Raw genomic sequence first — 18,552 nt, 5'->3', positions numbered from 1 at the left:
TAAATACAAGTGTGGCATGTTAGTTACATCACTGTAAAATAGGGAAAATAATAATATTTCAAATAACATTATTTAGAGAATACAAAAAAGGAATAATTTAATTGTATGATAAATAAACAAGAATAAGCTACAAAAAGCAACTGACTATGATTAGAGAATGTTTTAATTTATGTAACGACTAAATTATTATTAAAAAATATTATATTGTCAGTAATTTAATTTACTTAATATCTTACGTACAATGTTAATTGTTTTAGGCATCTTTATAGACGGGTTAGAAGTGGCATTTCGTGAGCACGACCTAGATTTTCCTGAAGTTACATAAAAAACTCCTTCCCTTCTTTCGAACATGTTGAATTTGAAATGAGGCTTCTGACGTGGAGCACAAATTCATTTGGAACGGGTTAACAGGCTTATAAATTTATTTTTTCTTGTCCATTAAATTTGGTTTGCTTCAAATATGAATTTCATTGTAGATAAAGTAGAAATACAATTATCTAGTGGGTAAATTATCAAATTCCTTCGACTTTTATTATATTATATAGAAATTTTTAACAAGAAATTCCTATATTATAAACTTTCAAAATTTTGACCAAAACTGTTGACTTTAATGTTAAATTTAAAGGTTCTTAATAAATGATTTGCTACAAAAGTATTTTTTTTTAGTGAACGTGTCACAGTTAATTAACTTCTATTTTTTTTTTTAAAGACGAAGAAAGAAATTCGATTTTCTCTCCTATTTACTACGGCGACGAAGAATCAAATTATCACTATATTTATTCCTTTTTCTACTTCTTCTTCTAAGTGCAGGATAACCCCAAGGGTTGCGGGTTTTTTTCTACCAATTGGAGCCCTCTCTTCAACATATTTTTAATTATTGGTACTTATTTGATTCAATTCATATTTAATTTTGTGTTAAATTACTTCATATACTTTTAAAAATATTCGAATTAATTTTTCTCAAACAGTAGCCACTAACACTATAATGATCGTGTCACGTGTCATTTAATATAATATCTGTGTTACATATATTTTCATTAATATTTAAATTATTCTAAAAATAAAAAATAAAATAAAATCATTTTTACTTTTTTTTTTCTCCCAACATTTTCTAAAATAGTATGAAATACTATTTCTCACTTTAAAGCTATTTTAAAAGTTATTTTTGCAGTAATTTTATCTAATTCATAACTCGAGCGTTGACTACGTCTATTGAACTTTTGGTCTTTTATCAACTCTTCAATTATAACGGTCCGTGAACTTCAAAGAAAGTAAATTATAAATTTAGTGCAGAAGTGAAATAAATAGTTAATGTTTATATTTTTTACAAAATAATTCAGGATATTCAATAGGGTTACGAGAATGACCATTCTAAAAGAACAATTAATAATCAAAGAAATAAATAAAAAGTAAACAAACTGAACATTCTACTCGCAACCCTATTGTAGATCGGGTTCTGAATCTTGGTTCTCTTGATATGAAATGGTTAATAAAAGAGTGAGTTACACTAGTCCAGTAATAATATCACGTTACTCACCAACACAGAAATAAAAGTTGGTAGAAATTAAAAAAAAAAAAACTAATGAAGCTTTTAATTTAAGTAAAATTCGTTTATCATAAATAAAATCATTTATTGCATGCTTACCATAGCGAGATTTCCAAAACTAATTTATAGAGTAAATAACATAAACAATATTATAATATCATATGTAATCAGTCAGAACAACAACTTTTCTCTTTTATCAGCCTACTGGTATCCATGGGGGTTCATAGGGATATTCTCACTACACGTGAACCTTTATTCAATATTTTTAAATAATGGACCGTTCCCATACTTTGTCTGGTATGAGTTCCAAAAGATACCATTTCTTAATACTCCGTTTGGTATGAGGGTGAAACAGGCCTTCCTCATACCTCATTCGGTATGAGTGCCAAATTACCCATCATCGATACCTCGTCTGGTATGAGACAATGTTCACAGTAAGATTTCTTATGTACCCGGTCCGTCCACCATCTCCTAGGATATTCAGTAAGGCTGCCGTTCATTCAACTACTTAATCAAACAATTTCACGTTTATATTTAATTTTCAATTTTTCAATTTAACCGTAATCACATAAAACAAACAATATATGCATAAAGGAAACACAATCGCATCATCATACAAATTTCAGTGCATTATCATGCATTCAAAAACTGTAAAATCAGACAATCAGTTAAACATAAGAAACAGTAATAAGTAACCGGTTCCGACTCCATTAGTAACATCTAATTAATTACGAATATTTTTTAAGTTTCACAAAATACTATATTATTTAAAATTAAACTTCAATTCTATAACAGGGAATAAGGTGAAAGATTTTTACTCGAATTGGTGTCCGAATGCTAAGTTTTTAATTGCGCCTATTGGCGGTCCCTAGATTCCCTAAATTTTTTTTCGAAGATTAAAACGCGCTTCAAGTATCTAGAAATACAAAAAAAAAATTCAAAATCAGTGTTAAAAACTCTTTTTTGGCCAATTTCAGAATTCCGGCACAGCGGCTCTGCCGTGCTCTGGCAACGGCACACGGGCGGCGGTTTACCTCGAGTTGGCTATTTTTGGCCGATTTTATACCAATCCCTGTGAGAAAACACATTAAAGGGTATTGGTTGGCCGAAAAAAGTCAAAGAACCAAAGCTTACCGATGGCAGAGTTCTTCGGTGCGGCGGCCCCGCTGGCTCACCTTCGCGGTTGGTTATTTTGCTTTGGTCAACCTACATAAAAAGGGATGGTGATTATAATGGTGAAAAAATTACACAAAATGGGAATCGAAAAGAGCCTCATCGGAGGTGATTTTTTCTTTTTTCCGCGACGGCGCTACCAAGCTTTATCTGCTGGTCGTTTTGCTCTGATTTGACCATGGAGGTGTTCAAAATTGAATTTCGAACGAATAAAATTTTTTTTACCTCTTTTGGCGGTCGGAGGTAGCTCTGGTGCGGCGGCAGACGGCGGTCGACTCCCTTCATGGTGAATGCTTTCTTCTCTGGCAGGGGGGGTCTGGCAGCTAGGGTTAGAGTTTGACGTAAAGAGAGTATATATCCGTTTCCTTCTAATCTGGACCGTCGATCGTGTTTGATATATACCGTCCAATCATGTTTAAATAAGAAGTGAATCTGAACTGTTCATCGTGATTTGATCTGGGCCGTCCGATCTTGTTTAAATAGGAAGTGGATCTGACCGTTCATTGCGTTTAATCGTGACTGTCCGATCACGTATGAGGAGGGAATAGATCCGGATTGTCAGTACGAGCGGGAACAAATCTGGACCGTCGGATCACGGGCACGCGGATCGCCAGCGTGGCCTCTCGCGTGGTATCGCATCAGCGTGCCTTGTCACGTGGCGCGCTCCGATTCGTCGGGGTTGCTGATTGGGCGTCGTATGTGGCATAATTTTTTTAAATTGTGTTTTGATCCTCAGTTTTCGATTTTTCTTTTAAAAACACTGATAGAACCCAAAATTTTCACCAATTTTTCCTAAAATTGTTTTCAATTTCATGCCCCAATTAATTTTCTTTATTTTTACATTAAATAAAAATTTAAAAACTAAAAAATTATATTTATACATTAATTTTAATTATATTAAAATGAATTAAGGGTATTACATCAATACACTCTTTAACCAAATATCTATTATTTATTAGATACTATAAGCTAAAACAAAAATATAATAACTAACCATATATTTTTTTTTAGTAATTTTATAAACTTCATTAAATTTATAAGTCTTCCATTTGTAAATTGAGAAAAAAAAAATCAAGCCAAATTAATGGGACCACTAACCAGAGTAATCGCGTTTAATTTATACATAATAATTAGTTGAACCGCACTGAGTTAAGACTTTATAGATTAGGCATTAATATCTTTTTTCTTGAAAAATTACTAAATTTTTATTTTGGACCTGTGAATATATAATCTCATTTGTTTGTCATGAATAGGCGATTATTTTGTTTATGGTAGTCATAGAATTAATAAATCCATAAATATTTGAAATTATCTCACTTTAGTTTCTATTCTTTTTTTTTTTCTTTAAATACCAATTGATGAAGCTAATTCTTTCATAAAGTTCTTATGGTCATCTAATCCATTTTCTTTGCCTCTCTAACATTTTATTCTAGTTATGGATGATCATAAGAAATTATTTTTGATGGTCATGTTAATGGTTAGCTCGTTTGTTTGCGAGGGTAGTACAGACCCTACATGGTATGATGCACACGCAATATTGTATGGGAACATAGGCGGAAATGTAACTATGCATAAATCTCTATATTTTTATCAAGTTATTTTTTTATTTATTAAAGAAATCTCGCAAAACACTAAGTATTTAATTTTTTTTTCTTGAAAAATCATGTTTTCTCCATATGTCTATTATCATTTTCTATTATTTGTGAGGTTATAAAATTCTGTAGAGTCCACAACTGGACTAAAACTTACCAGATAAAAACTAAAACATGAAATTCTTAATTTGGTTCTATAAATTATCTTCATCGGTTTAATATGAAAAATGATTAGAATTTGAATGGAATGAGCAAACAACAGGCTTAGTAAATATATCGAAAAGACTACACCCTAGGCATACGACATACTAACATACAGTCAATAAGAAATGTAAAAATTTTCTTTCCCTTTATCTTTGAAAACTATTAAATGCAGAAATATTTCATCTCCTATCTCATTTTCATTGTTCCCCCTAACTTCCTTCTATCTAGTCTTTTCCCCTCACTATTTCTCTTTACTAGTTATCTTTTAAAATTCATCTTTCTAATTATTTTCTCGCTATCCCCCTAATTTCTTTCCTTTCTTAATTCTCTAATTATAACCACTCATATCGTACACTATTATCATATCACACCTATTTCTAAAATCATACTCATCCATCAGTTTTTCTCTAATCCATATTTATCCCACATATCCATATATCATATTTTTTTACAAATTTCTGACTAAATCGAGACATCTGAAACCCTTCAGTGGGTATCCCCCATTCTCGTTTTACCCCAACAAAATCATCAATTTAAAGCTATTAAATTTTTAAAGTTTTTTTTTTAAGATTGAATGAATGAATTCGTTATCTAATTGGTACCATTGTGGGATCAGGATTTCTACTATCGTAAAGAGATGCACACATAGCCAAAACACACATAATGATCATAACAATCCATCACCAGATGACCTAGAACATAATACACACCACAACCACGTCTGAAAGAGTTTCCATCCACCCAATGATAGGGCTCACCATACCACTGAATTTCAACCATAGTAATCTTAACAGGTTAACTCTAAATTTTTGTTTCTTCCAAGTTTTTGTTTTGTTTTCTTTTTCCTCATATTCTAGTTAAGAATGATATTTTTATTTTTCTTCATAGATTTATTATATTTCCTAGAAACTTTGTACACTTTCTTAATTAACCTTACTCTATATCTTACACTATTCTAAATCTCTCAGTTAGTCTCTTTTCTATTATTATAGAACTCACTAACTCTCCTTAATCCTGTATTTTCCTATTTATTGTAATTTATTTAGTTATCATTTTGTTTATATTTATATTTTAATGCGTGTATTACTTTAAATTTTTAATTTTATTAGTTTTATTTAGAATCTCTAATTTTATTTAAGAATGTGTATTTTTTTTTGTTAATCTTATTTTATTTGTGAGAGTTATTTTATGTGTTTATGATCTTATTGGAGAATATGCACTATTATTAATATTCTATTAAGACTATTCAACTCATCATACCATCAACTATCAACTATCATTCAGTATTTAAAACATGCAATCTTCATTCAACAATCAAGCAACAAGCAAATCACAAATTAAAACATTTCATGTCACCATTTTTCAATTTCTTCCACTTACTTGATTATCAAATCATGATTCTTTAATTTTGTAAGCTTTACTTAAAATTTAATTAGGTTTTTACTTGAAAACATTTTTAAAAACATGTGAATATGACTTCGGGATAGCTACTAGATATACTTACAGAATTTGGAGTTAAAGGATTTTGATTTGAATTCCAAACACTATCCAAATATTAACAAAAACTTGCATAGCAACTAAACCTTCTCGAGTCAGCAACGAACCCAAGAGTTTTATGCAATCATATTGCATGCCCATCTCGTTTCTACAACTATTCAAGACATTAAAGCGATTGTTCAATCTAACTTTTTTTTGTTTTATCCATTTGATTAATTACATAATTTTGTAAACAATACTTTCTTATCATTTTATATTAATTTTACTTTAATTAATTAATAATTTCTTTTTAATTTATTTTATCTATTATTTATTCAACTCTAAAAGAAATCATTATAAATATTCTTTTCCTATTTCCTTAAATTATTTTCTTGTATCTATTCTATTCAAAACAAAATTTATTAATTTGTTTACATATTTATTAAATCAGATAATTTCCAAAATTGATTTCTTTTAGTATTTAAAATTACCTTTACCTAAGTATTATAGATTATGGCTACATTAATCTATTTATCAATTACACATCCAATCAAATTTAATTCTTATTAATTGTTTATTCAATCAAATTCAATTCTCCATAATTTCATACCTATCATAATTGACCTAATTCTTAATTGAATTTTAATTTATTTATTCTTCTCCCATATGTGTATATATACACACACACATACATATGCTTATATATTTATATACACACAGCACATACTCATTTATTATGTACATATATATATATATATATCATATTATTATTATTATTATTTATTTTATAAAATACAATTATCTAATTATAATTATAAAACTTATAACATTATATATATATGTAAAATCTCCCTCCATTACCGTTTATTTTTATAAGATATGTTTACATATTGTGGTAATCATACTTATCTCTATTAAAACCCATTTCTATATATATATATATAAACTATACCTACATATATCATTATATTAAACACAAATACACTATGCATACTTAAATATATATATTTATAGTACACACAATTTTTTTATGTAAATTTATTAATTGATCATATTCTTCTATTCTTATAACTTACACCATATTCTAAATTTTATGACTATAATTATAAAGTTTATTATTATTATTTTAATATATATATATATATTCCTTCATACATTATTGTTTACATATATAAATACTTATTAAAATATAAGGATTATACATGCCTATAAAATATTATTTTAATCATATATACCCACATGCATTAATTTATACATAATTATATGTGTGTGTATATATATATATATATTTATACATAGACACGTGAAAAAGATACATACACAATGTATCTATATGTTTACATATATATTTTTTTGCTCCCTTTCATACATTTACATCAAAATCATGCAAATAAATACATTTTCACATATTCATTATAATTTATATATGTATATCTCGTATGCATAATGTATATACATATATTTACCATATATATATCCTAAATAAATATATATACATATAGATGAATATAACTTAATTTTTATTACTCTCTCACTACACCAAACTATTCTCACCATCTCTCTATTTAAGTTCAAATTTTTTATTTAAAATTAAGCAAACATAAAATATATTTATTTTAAACATCATTAATGTTATTCTAAACTATTTACGAAGATAATCATGAAAGAAGAAGAAAAAGAACTCACATTTGGATCGTTCGGAAGAAGAACCTACGTGAGAGGGGTGGTCACACGGTAGTTAGGCCACCCGTGATGTCTTCTATCAACCTTCTTCTTCCCTCCGCCACACCAATCGTCCCAATGCTTCCTCACTCTCTTCTTCCCTTCGCTTCTCTCCCTCTCCTCCCCATTCTTCTTTTCTTCTCTTATTTCTCTTTTATTTGGTGGATTGAAAGAGATAAAAAAATATTTTATTTAGTATTTATATGACGGGGGAAGGGATAAAGAGGATGAGGTGGCAACCTAGGAATGGGAGGGAATCTTTTCATTCATGTGCATGGTGGCCATGTGGCCACCCCTACTCCATTTCTAAATCTTTCCATATTTTAATTTGTAATTTTCGAATCCGAAATTTGTCATGACATTAATTTTAACATTAAAAAATATGTAAAAATTTATTTTAAAAATTAATAAATTTAAATTTAATATAGAATTATGAAAAAAAATAAGTTGAGAATGAAATTAAAAATAACTTTGAGAAAAAAAGGTGAAAATTTAGATTCGGAGGGTATTTTTTTAAAAAAAATTAAAAACTAAAGGTCAGAACGCAATTAAAAAAAATAGTAACACGTATGATCGCTCAGTTAGCAGCCTCGACGTACTAGAGCGTGTCGTGTGCCAGAGCACATTGACTCAGTGCCACGCAGGAGGCCATGCTGGCGATCCGCGTGCCCTGCGATTGAATGTCCCGGAAGCGTTCCCGCACGCGTGGACAATCTAGATATGTTCCATCATTAGGTGCAATCAGACAATTGCGATTAAATGTGATGAACGATCCAAATTCATTTCCTCTTTAAACCCGATCGGACGATTGAGATCAAATCGCGATGAATGGTTCAGATTTATTTTCTCTTTAAACGCGATCGGACGATCGAGTCAAACACAATGAATAGTTCATATTTACGCGAGATGGGTATAAATATTTCGTATCACACCGAACCCAAACCCTAGCCGCTAGCCTCTTGCTAGAGAAGAATAACTAGTCGCTGGAGAAGGGAGCCAACCGCCGCCGGCCGCTGTGCCGGAGCCACCTCCGACCGTCAAAAAAGATAAAAATTCTCTTATCTGCTCGGAATTTGATTCTGAGCATTCCCATAGCCAAATTGGAAAAAAAAGAACAGTAGGTGAGCCGAAAATCGCGGGTAAAACCCAAAACCTCCTCCGATAAGCCCCTTCCCGTTTTGTGCAATTTTTTCACAATTGTGTTCGCCGTTCTGTTTTCTACATGTTGATCGAAGAAAAACACTCAGCCGCGAAGGTAAGCCAGCGGAGCCGTCGCACTGAAAAATTCCACCACCAGTAGGTTTCTATTTTTTTTATTACTTTTTTCGGCTAACCGATGCCCCCTAACGTGTTTTCTCGTAGGGATGAGTATAAAAACGGCTGAAATTGATCAAAATTGGCTGAAAACGGCTAGACTAAAGCAAACTACCGCCGCAGGCGGCGGTGTTGTCGCCGAAGCACGAGGTGCCGCAGTGCCAAAATTTTAAAATTAATCGAAAAAGATTTTTAACATCGATTTTGGACTTTTTGAAGTATTTTTAGGTTCGTGAAGCATATTTTAATATTCGCAGAAAAATTCATAAAACCCAGGGAACCGCTTGCAAGCGCAGTAGAAAGTTCGGTATTTTGGATATCGATTCGAGTAAAGATCCCTCACCTTATTCTCTGTTATGGAATTGAAGTTTAATAATCGGTAATATGATATTTTGTATAATTTAGAAAACTTTGAGAATAATTACAGGTTACAAATGGAGCTGAAACTAGTTAGTCATTTATTTGTTATCATGTGTAACTGATTGTTGAATTTACAGCTTTAAATACATGATGATATACTGAAATTATTGAATGATTTAGTTGTGCTTCCTTGATATATATATTGCTTGTCGTGCGTGATTTATGGTTGATTTGTAAAATTAAAAATTAATATGTAAATGAAAAATTATTTGGTCATGTGAATAAATGAATGGTAGCTTTACTTGATATCTTAGGAGATGGTGAATGGACTGAGTACATAGAGAGCCTTACTGTGAACGTTGCCTCATACCAGACGGGGTATTAAGAAATGATATTTTTGGCGCTCATACCAAACGGGGTAAAGGGATGACTTGATTCACTCTCATATCAGACGGAGTATTGAGAGATAGTATTTTTAGCGCTCACACCGGATAAGATATAGGGATGACCGGTTAGTTGACAATGTTGGATATTGGTTCACGCGTAGTGGGACATCCCTATGGGCCATTAGGGATACTATTAGGCAAATAAAAAGGAAAAGTTATTATTCTTACTCACTTGAATATGAGATTGAAATGTTATTTAAGTTATTGTCTCTATAGGTTGATTTTAGAAATCTCGCAATGGTAAATATGTGTAATAAGTAGTTTTCCTTATGATATATGAATTTACTTAAATCAAGAGTTCCATTAGTTGTATTTATAATTTTTATCAACATTCAGTTTTCTATATCGGTGAGTAGTGTGATATTTTTACTGGGGTAGTATAGCTCACTATTCATTAACTATTTCATATTAAGAGGATCAAGATGCAGATTTCAATCAACAAGAAGGTTGTGAATAGTTGTGAATAGTTCACCATCCGGATTCTTTTCAAAAGCTAATGAAGGTCGTCATAGAATGCTCAGTTATTTGTCTTTTACTTATTTCTTTAATATTTATTTGTTTTTTTAGAAGAAACATTTGTGTAACTCTATTGGGCATTCTAAATTATTATGTAAGAAATGTAAATCCTAAATTCTATTATTTCGCTTCCGTATTTAAATTATGACTTTATTTTCTTTTAAGTTCCGATCCTTTACACAATCTCACATACACCCACTCTTATTTGATTGGTCATTTTCATTATTATGAATTTTTAATTCTAATTTATTTTTTTCCTCTTTTTAATATTCATTTTATAATATTCATCTTAATTAATTTACAAAATTTAATATTTTCTAATCAATTTTTAAATTAATTAAATTTATAATTTTCTTTCTAATTTAATTTTATTACTTTATTGATTTCAATATTTTCTAATTATTTTTTAAAATTTAATTTATTTTACTAATTAAAAGTTTTAATATATATTTTAAAGATTTTTTCTTAATTTATTTTAATTTTTTAACTAATATTCTAATTCTTAAATAAATTATTTTTAAATTTAATTAGTTTTATTTATTTTTTTAATTTCCTCCCGAATTTCACAAATAAAATTGAGAGTCTGATTTTCGGGCTGTTACATACTTTTAATTTGGAAATGATTATTGTTGCAATGTTTCTTTTAGCATTGCACATAAATTTATATGTATACTAGCAAAAATCAAATGTTCTAGTGTCATTTATATTTTTTTGCCCCGTAAAATGTCTCATTCTTTTTTTTTTATTGAAAAAAAGTAGATTAAGTTTTTAACTTATCATAACTAATTTAATTAATTATTACGAAATATTTTTTTTTAAAAATATAATAAATTCTTTAAAGTTTAATATAACTTAGTTACTGTAATTTAATCAGTACACTAAAAATATATATCATTTAAAAAAAAGACTTGTATTATGGAAAATAAATGAAAATACTTTTTTACAATAACTTTTATCAAATTGGAATACTATTTCTCACTTTAAAGCTATTTTATTGAAAATTAATTTCAAAGCACTTTTACCTACTTCATAACTCAAGAATTGTTTATGTCTATTGAACTTCTAATCTTTCATCAACTATTCAATCCATAAACACCCTTTAACAAAATATCTATTATTTAGTTAGACATTATAAATTAAAACAAAAGTATAATAACCAACCATATTTTTTAAAATAATTTTATAAACTTCATAAATTTATAAGTCTTATCTATTTGTAAACTAAGAAAAAAGAAAAAAAAGAAGCCAGATTAATGGAACCCATAACCAGAGTAATGACATTTAATTTATACATAGTAATTAGTTAAACCACATTTTATAGATTAGGCATTAATATGTTTTTGTTCTTGAAAACTTACTAATCTCATTTGTTTGTCATGAACAGGAAATCATTTTGTTTGTGGTAGCCGTATATTGATATTACCTTGAATTAATAACTCCATAAGATGAAGCTAATTCTTCCATGAAGTTCTTATACTCATCTAATCAATTTTCTTTGCCTCTCTAACATTTACTCTAGTTATGGATGGTCATAAAAAATTGTTTTTTATTGCCATGTTGATGGTTAGTTTGTTTCTTTGTGAAGGCAGTATAGACCCTGCATGGTATGATGCACATGCAGCATTGTAATATTTTATGAAGACATCTGTAACGGCTCCGGAAATTCAAAAGAAAATACATATAATAATTTGAGTGCGGAAGCGAAATAAAAGATTGAAGTTAACATCCCTTACACAATAACTTAAAAGTACTAAACAATATCACAGAATAAGTTCTCTAAAAGAAATACGAGAAATGAAAAAAAATAAAGAAAACTATAAAGCATCTAGCATCTACTCGCCGTCTTCTTGTGGATCGGGTTCGGGAACCAGATTCTCCTGATCTGAAATGGTTAAATAAGGAATGAGCTACACTAGCCCATTAAGGACATCACACTATATCACCGTCACAGAAGCAAAAGTTGGTAGAAAACAAAAAATAACCAATGGAGTACAAATTTTAAACCAATATATTTATTTAAAATAAAACCACATACCCTTTTTCTTACCATTGGAGAACCTGTGAAAACAACCTATAAAGACAATAACATCATACAGATTACAATTTCATGCATAATCAGTAATATAAAATATATCATAAATCCGTATTCATTAACAATAACTGATTATCACCGTTTCTCGTTTTCACTACCCTACTAATATCCATAGGGATCCATAGGGGTGTCCCCGCTACACGTGAACCATTCTTATTAACAGTCTTAATTCCAGGACCATTCACATACCCTGTCCGATATGAGCACCAAGATATTAAACCTCAATATCGCATCCGGTATGAGGGTGAAACAGGCTGTCCCCATACCCCGTCCGGTATGAGTGCCAAATGACCAAGTCTCTATACCCCGTCCGGTATGAGATGACGTTCACGGTAGGGTTCCCTATGAATCCGGTCCCTTCACCATCTCTCAGGATATCTAGTGAGGCTGTCACCTTATCTATTTTCCTTTAGTCTCCGTTACCAAATTGAACGTAATTACATAAATAATAAACATGCACCCGGTAATACAATCATATCTTAAATTTCAAAATCACACAGTGGTCAAGTAAGACAGTAACACATGCATTTAAAATCATATGATAGATAGAGCAGATACCATAATGCATTTAAACTATAAAATAAATCAAGCAGGAATCGATATAGAATAATGTCCGATTTCGGGCTCCATTAGCAACTTTAATTAATTATGCATATCTATTAATTTGCACAAAATACAATATTACCATTTAGGTGGTCCCTGGGTTCCCTGAATTTTTCTTAGGGAACTGAAACGTGCTTACGGTACTTACACATGTCCCAAATAACCTAAAAAATCAGACCCAATACCTACTTGGCCAATTTTAGAATAACGGCACGGCGGCTCCGCCGTGCTCCGGCGCCGATCCACCTCGGGTTGGCTGTTTTTGGTCGTCTTCGGACGAATTTAGCTAAACTTACATCGGTTCCTATGAGAAAACAGACTTAGGGCCCTCGGTGGGCCGAAAAAACGTAGAAAACTGAAACTCACCGGCGGTGGGGCTCTCTAGTGCGACGACTCCTCTGGCTCACGTTGCGGTTGGGTGTTTTGTTCCGGTCAACCTGTAGAGGAGGAAATAGTGATCACAACAGTGGAAAAATCACATCGAACGGGAATCAGGAAGGGCCTCATCGTAGGCAAAAATTGAAACACCCCGCGGCACCGCCGCTGAGCTTCGACGGCGTTTTCTGGCCAATTGGCTGGTGTTTTCGCTCTGATTTAGCCATGGGTGGGTTTAGAATCAAATTCTAAGCAAATGGTAGAATTTTTACCTTGTTTGACGACCAAAAATTGCTCCAGTGCGGTGGCGGTCGGCTCCCTGGCGGCTGGACTGTCTTCTCCGGCGAGGGGTTCTGGGGGCTAGGGTTAGGGTTTGGGTGCAGATAGGGTTATTTATACCCATCTGCTTTTGATCTGGACCGTCCATCGCTTTTAATCTGGACCGTCCGATCACGATTAAATAGGGAGTAAATTTGGACCGTTTATCGCGATTTAATCTAGGCTGTCCGTGCACGATTCAATCTGGATCGTCCGTGCGCGATGCAATCTGGGCCATCCGTGCGCATTTTTGATCTGGACCGTCCGTGCGGGCAGGAATGGATCTCAGCCGTTCGATCGCGCGCACGTAGATCACCCACGTGGCCTCCCGCATCAGTGTCTTTGCCACCTGGCACGTCCTGGTTGGTCGGAGCTACTGACCAGGTAGCTGATGTGACGTAACTTTTTTAAATTACGTTTTGGCCCTCTCGATTTCTGATTTTTCTTTCAAAAATACCCTAAGAACTTAAATTTTCAACCATTTTTTCTAAAAATTATTTTCAATTAAATCCCTAACTAATTTTTACCCATTATTATTATTATTATTAATAAAATAAAATAAAATAAAATAAAAATTTCTCCTCCCTTAAAAAAGAAATTTGGTCCCTCAAATTTGCCTCTTACTCTCGATCGAACAACTGGGGGTACTGGGGTCTAAAGTCTGATTCTAGCTCCCGTGTAGCCTCCCTTGGTGTGTGGTTCTGCCATACAACCTTTACAAAGGATATTTTCCAGTTGCGGAGTAATCTGCTCTTTCGATCCGTAATGCCGACTGGTACTTCCTCGTAGGATAAATCCTCTTGGAGTGGGAGAGGTTCGTGGGCCAAGACATCAGAGGGGTCTGGGTTGTACTTGCGTAGCCTGGACACATGAAATACATTGTGGACCTTAGAAAACTCTGGAGGCAGTGCTAGTCTATAGGTGGCAGTATCAATTCTGTCTAAGACTTTAAATAGTCCAATAAATCGGGAGTTCAATTTTTTCCTCCTGTCGAACCTACTAATTCCCTTGAAAGGAATGACCTTAAGGAACACCCGATCGCCTTTCTCAAATGTTAAATCTCTCTTCCGGGTGTCCGCATAACTCTTCTGTCTACTCTGAGCCGTCTGAATGTTCTTACTGATCTTAACTATCTTGGATGTAGTCTCCTCTACCAGCTTCAGACCGAATAATTTTCTATCGCCCATTTCTTTCTAATAAATCAGCGATCTGCATGAGCGCCCATATAACGCCTCATACGGAGGCATGCCAATGCTCGCTTGGTAGCTGTTGTTGTAAGCAAACTCTATCAGGGGTAGATGGTCGTCCCAATGGCCCCCAGAGTCAAGGATACAAGCTCAGAGTATATCCTCAAGTGTACGAATTATCCTTTCTGACTATCCATCAGTTTGAGGATGGAAGGCAGTACTGAGGGATAGTTTCGTTCTCATGGCTTGCTGAAAGCTACTAAAAAATCGAGAAGTGAACCTGGGGTCCTTGTCGGACACCACTGTCATTGAGACTCCATGCAATCTGACTATTTTTCGGATATACATTCTTGCCAACTTGTCTAAGGGATTGGTCATCCTGATGGCTAAAAAGTGAGAAGACTTAGTAAGCCGGTCAACAACTACCCAGATGACATCATGTTCTGAGCGTGCCTTAGGTAACCCTATCATGAAGTCCTTGGTGATATGTTCGCACTTCAACTCTAGGATCGATAAAGGCTTAAGTAACCCGTCTGGGCGCTGATGCTCTGCCTTGACCTACTGACATACCAAGTATTTAGACACAAAGTCAACTATGTCTTTTTTCATCCCATTCCACCAAAATCGGGGTCGCATGCTTTGGTACATTTTAGTGCTTTCGGGATTCATGACAAACTTTGAGTTGTGGGCCTTTGTCATGATGTCTCTCTTTAACTCACTGTCACCTAGAACACACACGATGTCCTGAAATCGTAGTAACCCATCGGCAGAGACCAGAATTCTGAGCTAACTCCCTGTTATGCATCATTCTTGAGGGCTACTAGGGCGGGATCAGCTGACTGAGTTTTTCTTATTCTCTGGATTAACTCAGGCTGGACGGTCAGATGACCCAAACATGTGACTCTCCTCAAGTTCTGAAGTCGAACCTGTTGTGTGGCCCCAATTTGCATGCATTCTGAGACCATCAAATGGGCTAAGATACCTGCATGTTTTCTACTGAGTGCATCGGCTACCACATTGCCCTTACCCGATGGTACAAGATGTCACAATCATAGTTCTTAAAAAGTTCTATCCACATTCTCTGACGCATGTTGAGATACTTTTGAGTGAATATATGTTTCAAACTCTTGTAATCGGTATAGATCTGAAAGGTCTCTCCATATAAATAATGGCGCCAAGTCTTCAAGACGTGTATGATTGCGGCAAGCTTTAAGTCATGAGTGAGATAATTTTTCTCATGACTCTTTAAGTGTCTGGACCCATAGGCTATGACCTTCCCATGCTGCATTAGAACACAACCTAGGCCTAGATAGGAGACATCACTGTAAATTGTATATTCCCCTGATCCACTCGGTAAGGCCAGCACAGGTGCAGTAGTCAGCCGCTTCTTTAGTTCTGAAAAACTTCTTTCACGGTCCTCATTCCACTCAAACTTGGCATTCTTCTTTGTGAGTCGGGTTAGGGGAGCAGCTAGACTAAAAAATCCTTCAACGAACCGCGGTAATAGTCCGCCATTCCCAGAAAGCTACGGATTTCTTTAATTGATGTCAATTTCTCCCAGCCGAGCACCGCTTCAACATTTTCAAGATTCACCGATACTCCATCCTTTGATATAATATGTCCCAGGAAGGTGGTCTGCTCAAGTCAGAATCCATACTTACTCAACTTTGCATACAACTTCTTTTTTTTGAGAACCTGCAAAACCTGAGCTAGATGGTGAGCATGTTCTTCTCTGATGTTTGAATAGACCAGAATGTTATCGATGAACATGATAACAAATTGATCTAAGAATTGTCTGAAGATCCTGTTCATCATATCCATGAAGATGGCAGGGGCGTTGGTTAACCAAATGGCATGACTAGGAACTCATAGTATTCGTACCTGGTTCGAAAAGCCATATTGGGAATGTCTTCTGTCCTTATTTTCACCTAATGGTAACCTGATCGCATATCTATTTTAGAGAAGACCTGCGCACCTTGCAACTGATCGAAGAGGTCATCAATCCTGAAAAGGGGATACTTGTTCTTGATTGTGACCTTGTTCAACCCTCTGTAATCAATACATAGTCTCAATGTTCCATCTCCCTTTCTGGCAAAAGTGACTCCGGCACCCCAAGAGGACACACTTGTGTGATAAAACCACTGCCTTGTAATTCAGTGATCTATTTCTTCAGCTCTTCTATCTCAACGCGGCTCATGCGGTAAGGAGCAACCGAGATAGGCTGGGTGCCTGACTGTAGATCTATGGTGAACTTGACTTCCCTGTCCATTGACAGTTCGGGTAGTTCATCCGAAAATACATATGAAAAGTCTCGGACTACCAGAATCTCTTGAATACAATTCTCTTTTTTGGGTTTACCTAATTAGAGAAAATAGCAAGGTTAAGGTACTCGACAAATAAGAAAACTTGCCATAAAGAATAAGTATTAAATGATTTTATTAATTTGTAAATGGCTCCTCATTAAGATGATTGGATACAACCTTCTTGCTAAAACAATCTACGGTGGCGTGATACGCCGCTAGCCAATTCATCCCTAAGATTACATCAAAATCCCCCGTGTCTAATTTTATTAGGTCTACACTCAGTTTCCTATTTGCTATCTCTACGGCGCAAGCCCTATAGACAACTTCTCCCAATAGTGTTACATTCCCAGCAGTAGACACAAATAACATTGAATCAAGTTTATCAGGTAATATATTAAAATTGGATGCAAAAACAGGTAAAACAAATGAATGCAATGCACCAGTGTCAATCAAAACATGAGCGAGATGGTTACAGATAATATACATACCCTGTACCACAACTTAGAACTTGCAGCCATTATCTACACCTTAAAAACCTAATACCACTACCTGTGTGGAGAGACTTTTGAGATTTATACTGACCATAAGAGCTTAAAACACATATTCACTCAAAAAGATTTCAACATGCATCAAAGGCGTTAGATAGAGCTTCTTAAGAATTACGATTGTAAATTTTGTATCACTCAGGTAAGGGTCATGTCGTAGCAGATAGGACTTTATGACTTAAAGAGAATTACATGTTTGGCCCACCTGATTGTCCAACCTGAATTGATCTAGAGAACAAAATAAGCCCAATTAACTGATTCTACAATAATAGCTCACAAGAAGAATGCATAACAATGAGTAAATTTAGAATTTTGAGTCTCTGCCAATGGGTTGTTCAGGTTTCAAGATATGGTGTGTGTTTCAGATGACAGTGAACTAAAAAAGAACATCATGATAGAGGCTCACAACTCAAAGTTTGTCATATATCTTGGAAGTACTAAAATGTATCAAAGTATCCAACCCCAACTTTGGTGGAGTAGGTAGAAGAGTTATGCAGACACCTGAAGGAGGGATTTAGAATTTAAAAAAGATGATCGAGTGTTTCTTAAGGTCACTCATTTTAAGGGGATAAGTAGGTTTGACAAGAGGAAAAAATTAAATCCCCAGTTTATCAGACCATTTAAGATCTTAGACATGATTGGTACGATCACCTAGAGACTGACACTACCTCCAGAGCTATCCAGGGTTCATAATATATTCCACGTATCCAGGCTACGTAAGTATAACCCAAACTCCTCACACATCCTATCCCATGAGCCCCTTTCACTTTAAGAGGATCT

General features: G+C 33.6%; 1 long non-coding RNA gene across 1 annotated transcript; it reads right to left on the bottom strand.

Annotated features, from left to right (window-relative positions):
* Window positions 1-1,610: 1,610 nt before the first annotated feature.
* Window positions 1,611-7,971, bottom strand: LOC148269128 (uncharacterized). Its single transcript, XR_015818159.1, has 2 exons — window positions 7,678-7,971; window positions 1,611-2,035 (listed from the first exon to the last, which is right to left on the bottom strand). It is a non-coding gene; the product is annotated as an uncharacterized LOC148269128 (long non-coding RNA).
* Between the last annotated feature and the right edge of the window lie 10,581 nt (window positions 7,972-18,552).

The sequence above is a fragment of the Carica papaya genome, chromosome 1 (assembly GCF_054855325.1).
Source record: "Carica papaya isolate Zhongbai chromosome 1, ASM5485532v1, whole genome shotgun sequence".
In the NCBI taxonomy this organism is placed as follows: domain Eukaryota; kingdom Viridiplantae; phylum Streptophyta; class Magnoliopsida; order Brassicales; family Caricaceae; genus Carica; species Carica papaya.
This window is presented reverse-complemented; position numbering and strand designations above follow the sequence as displayed.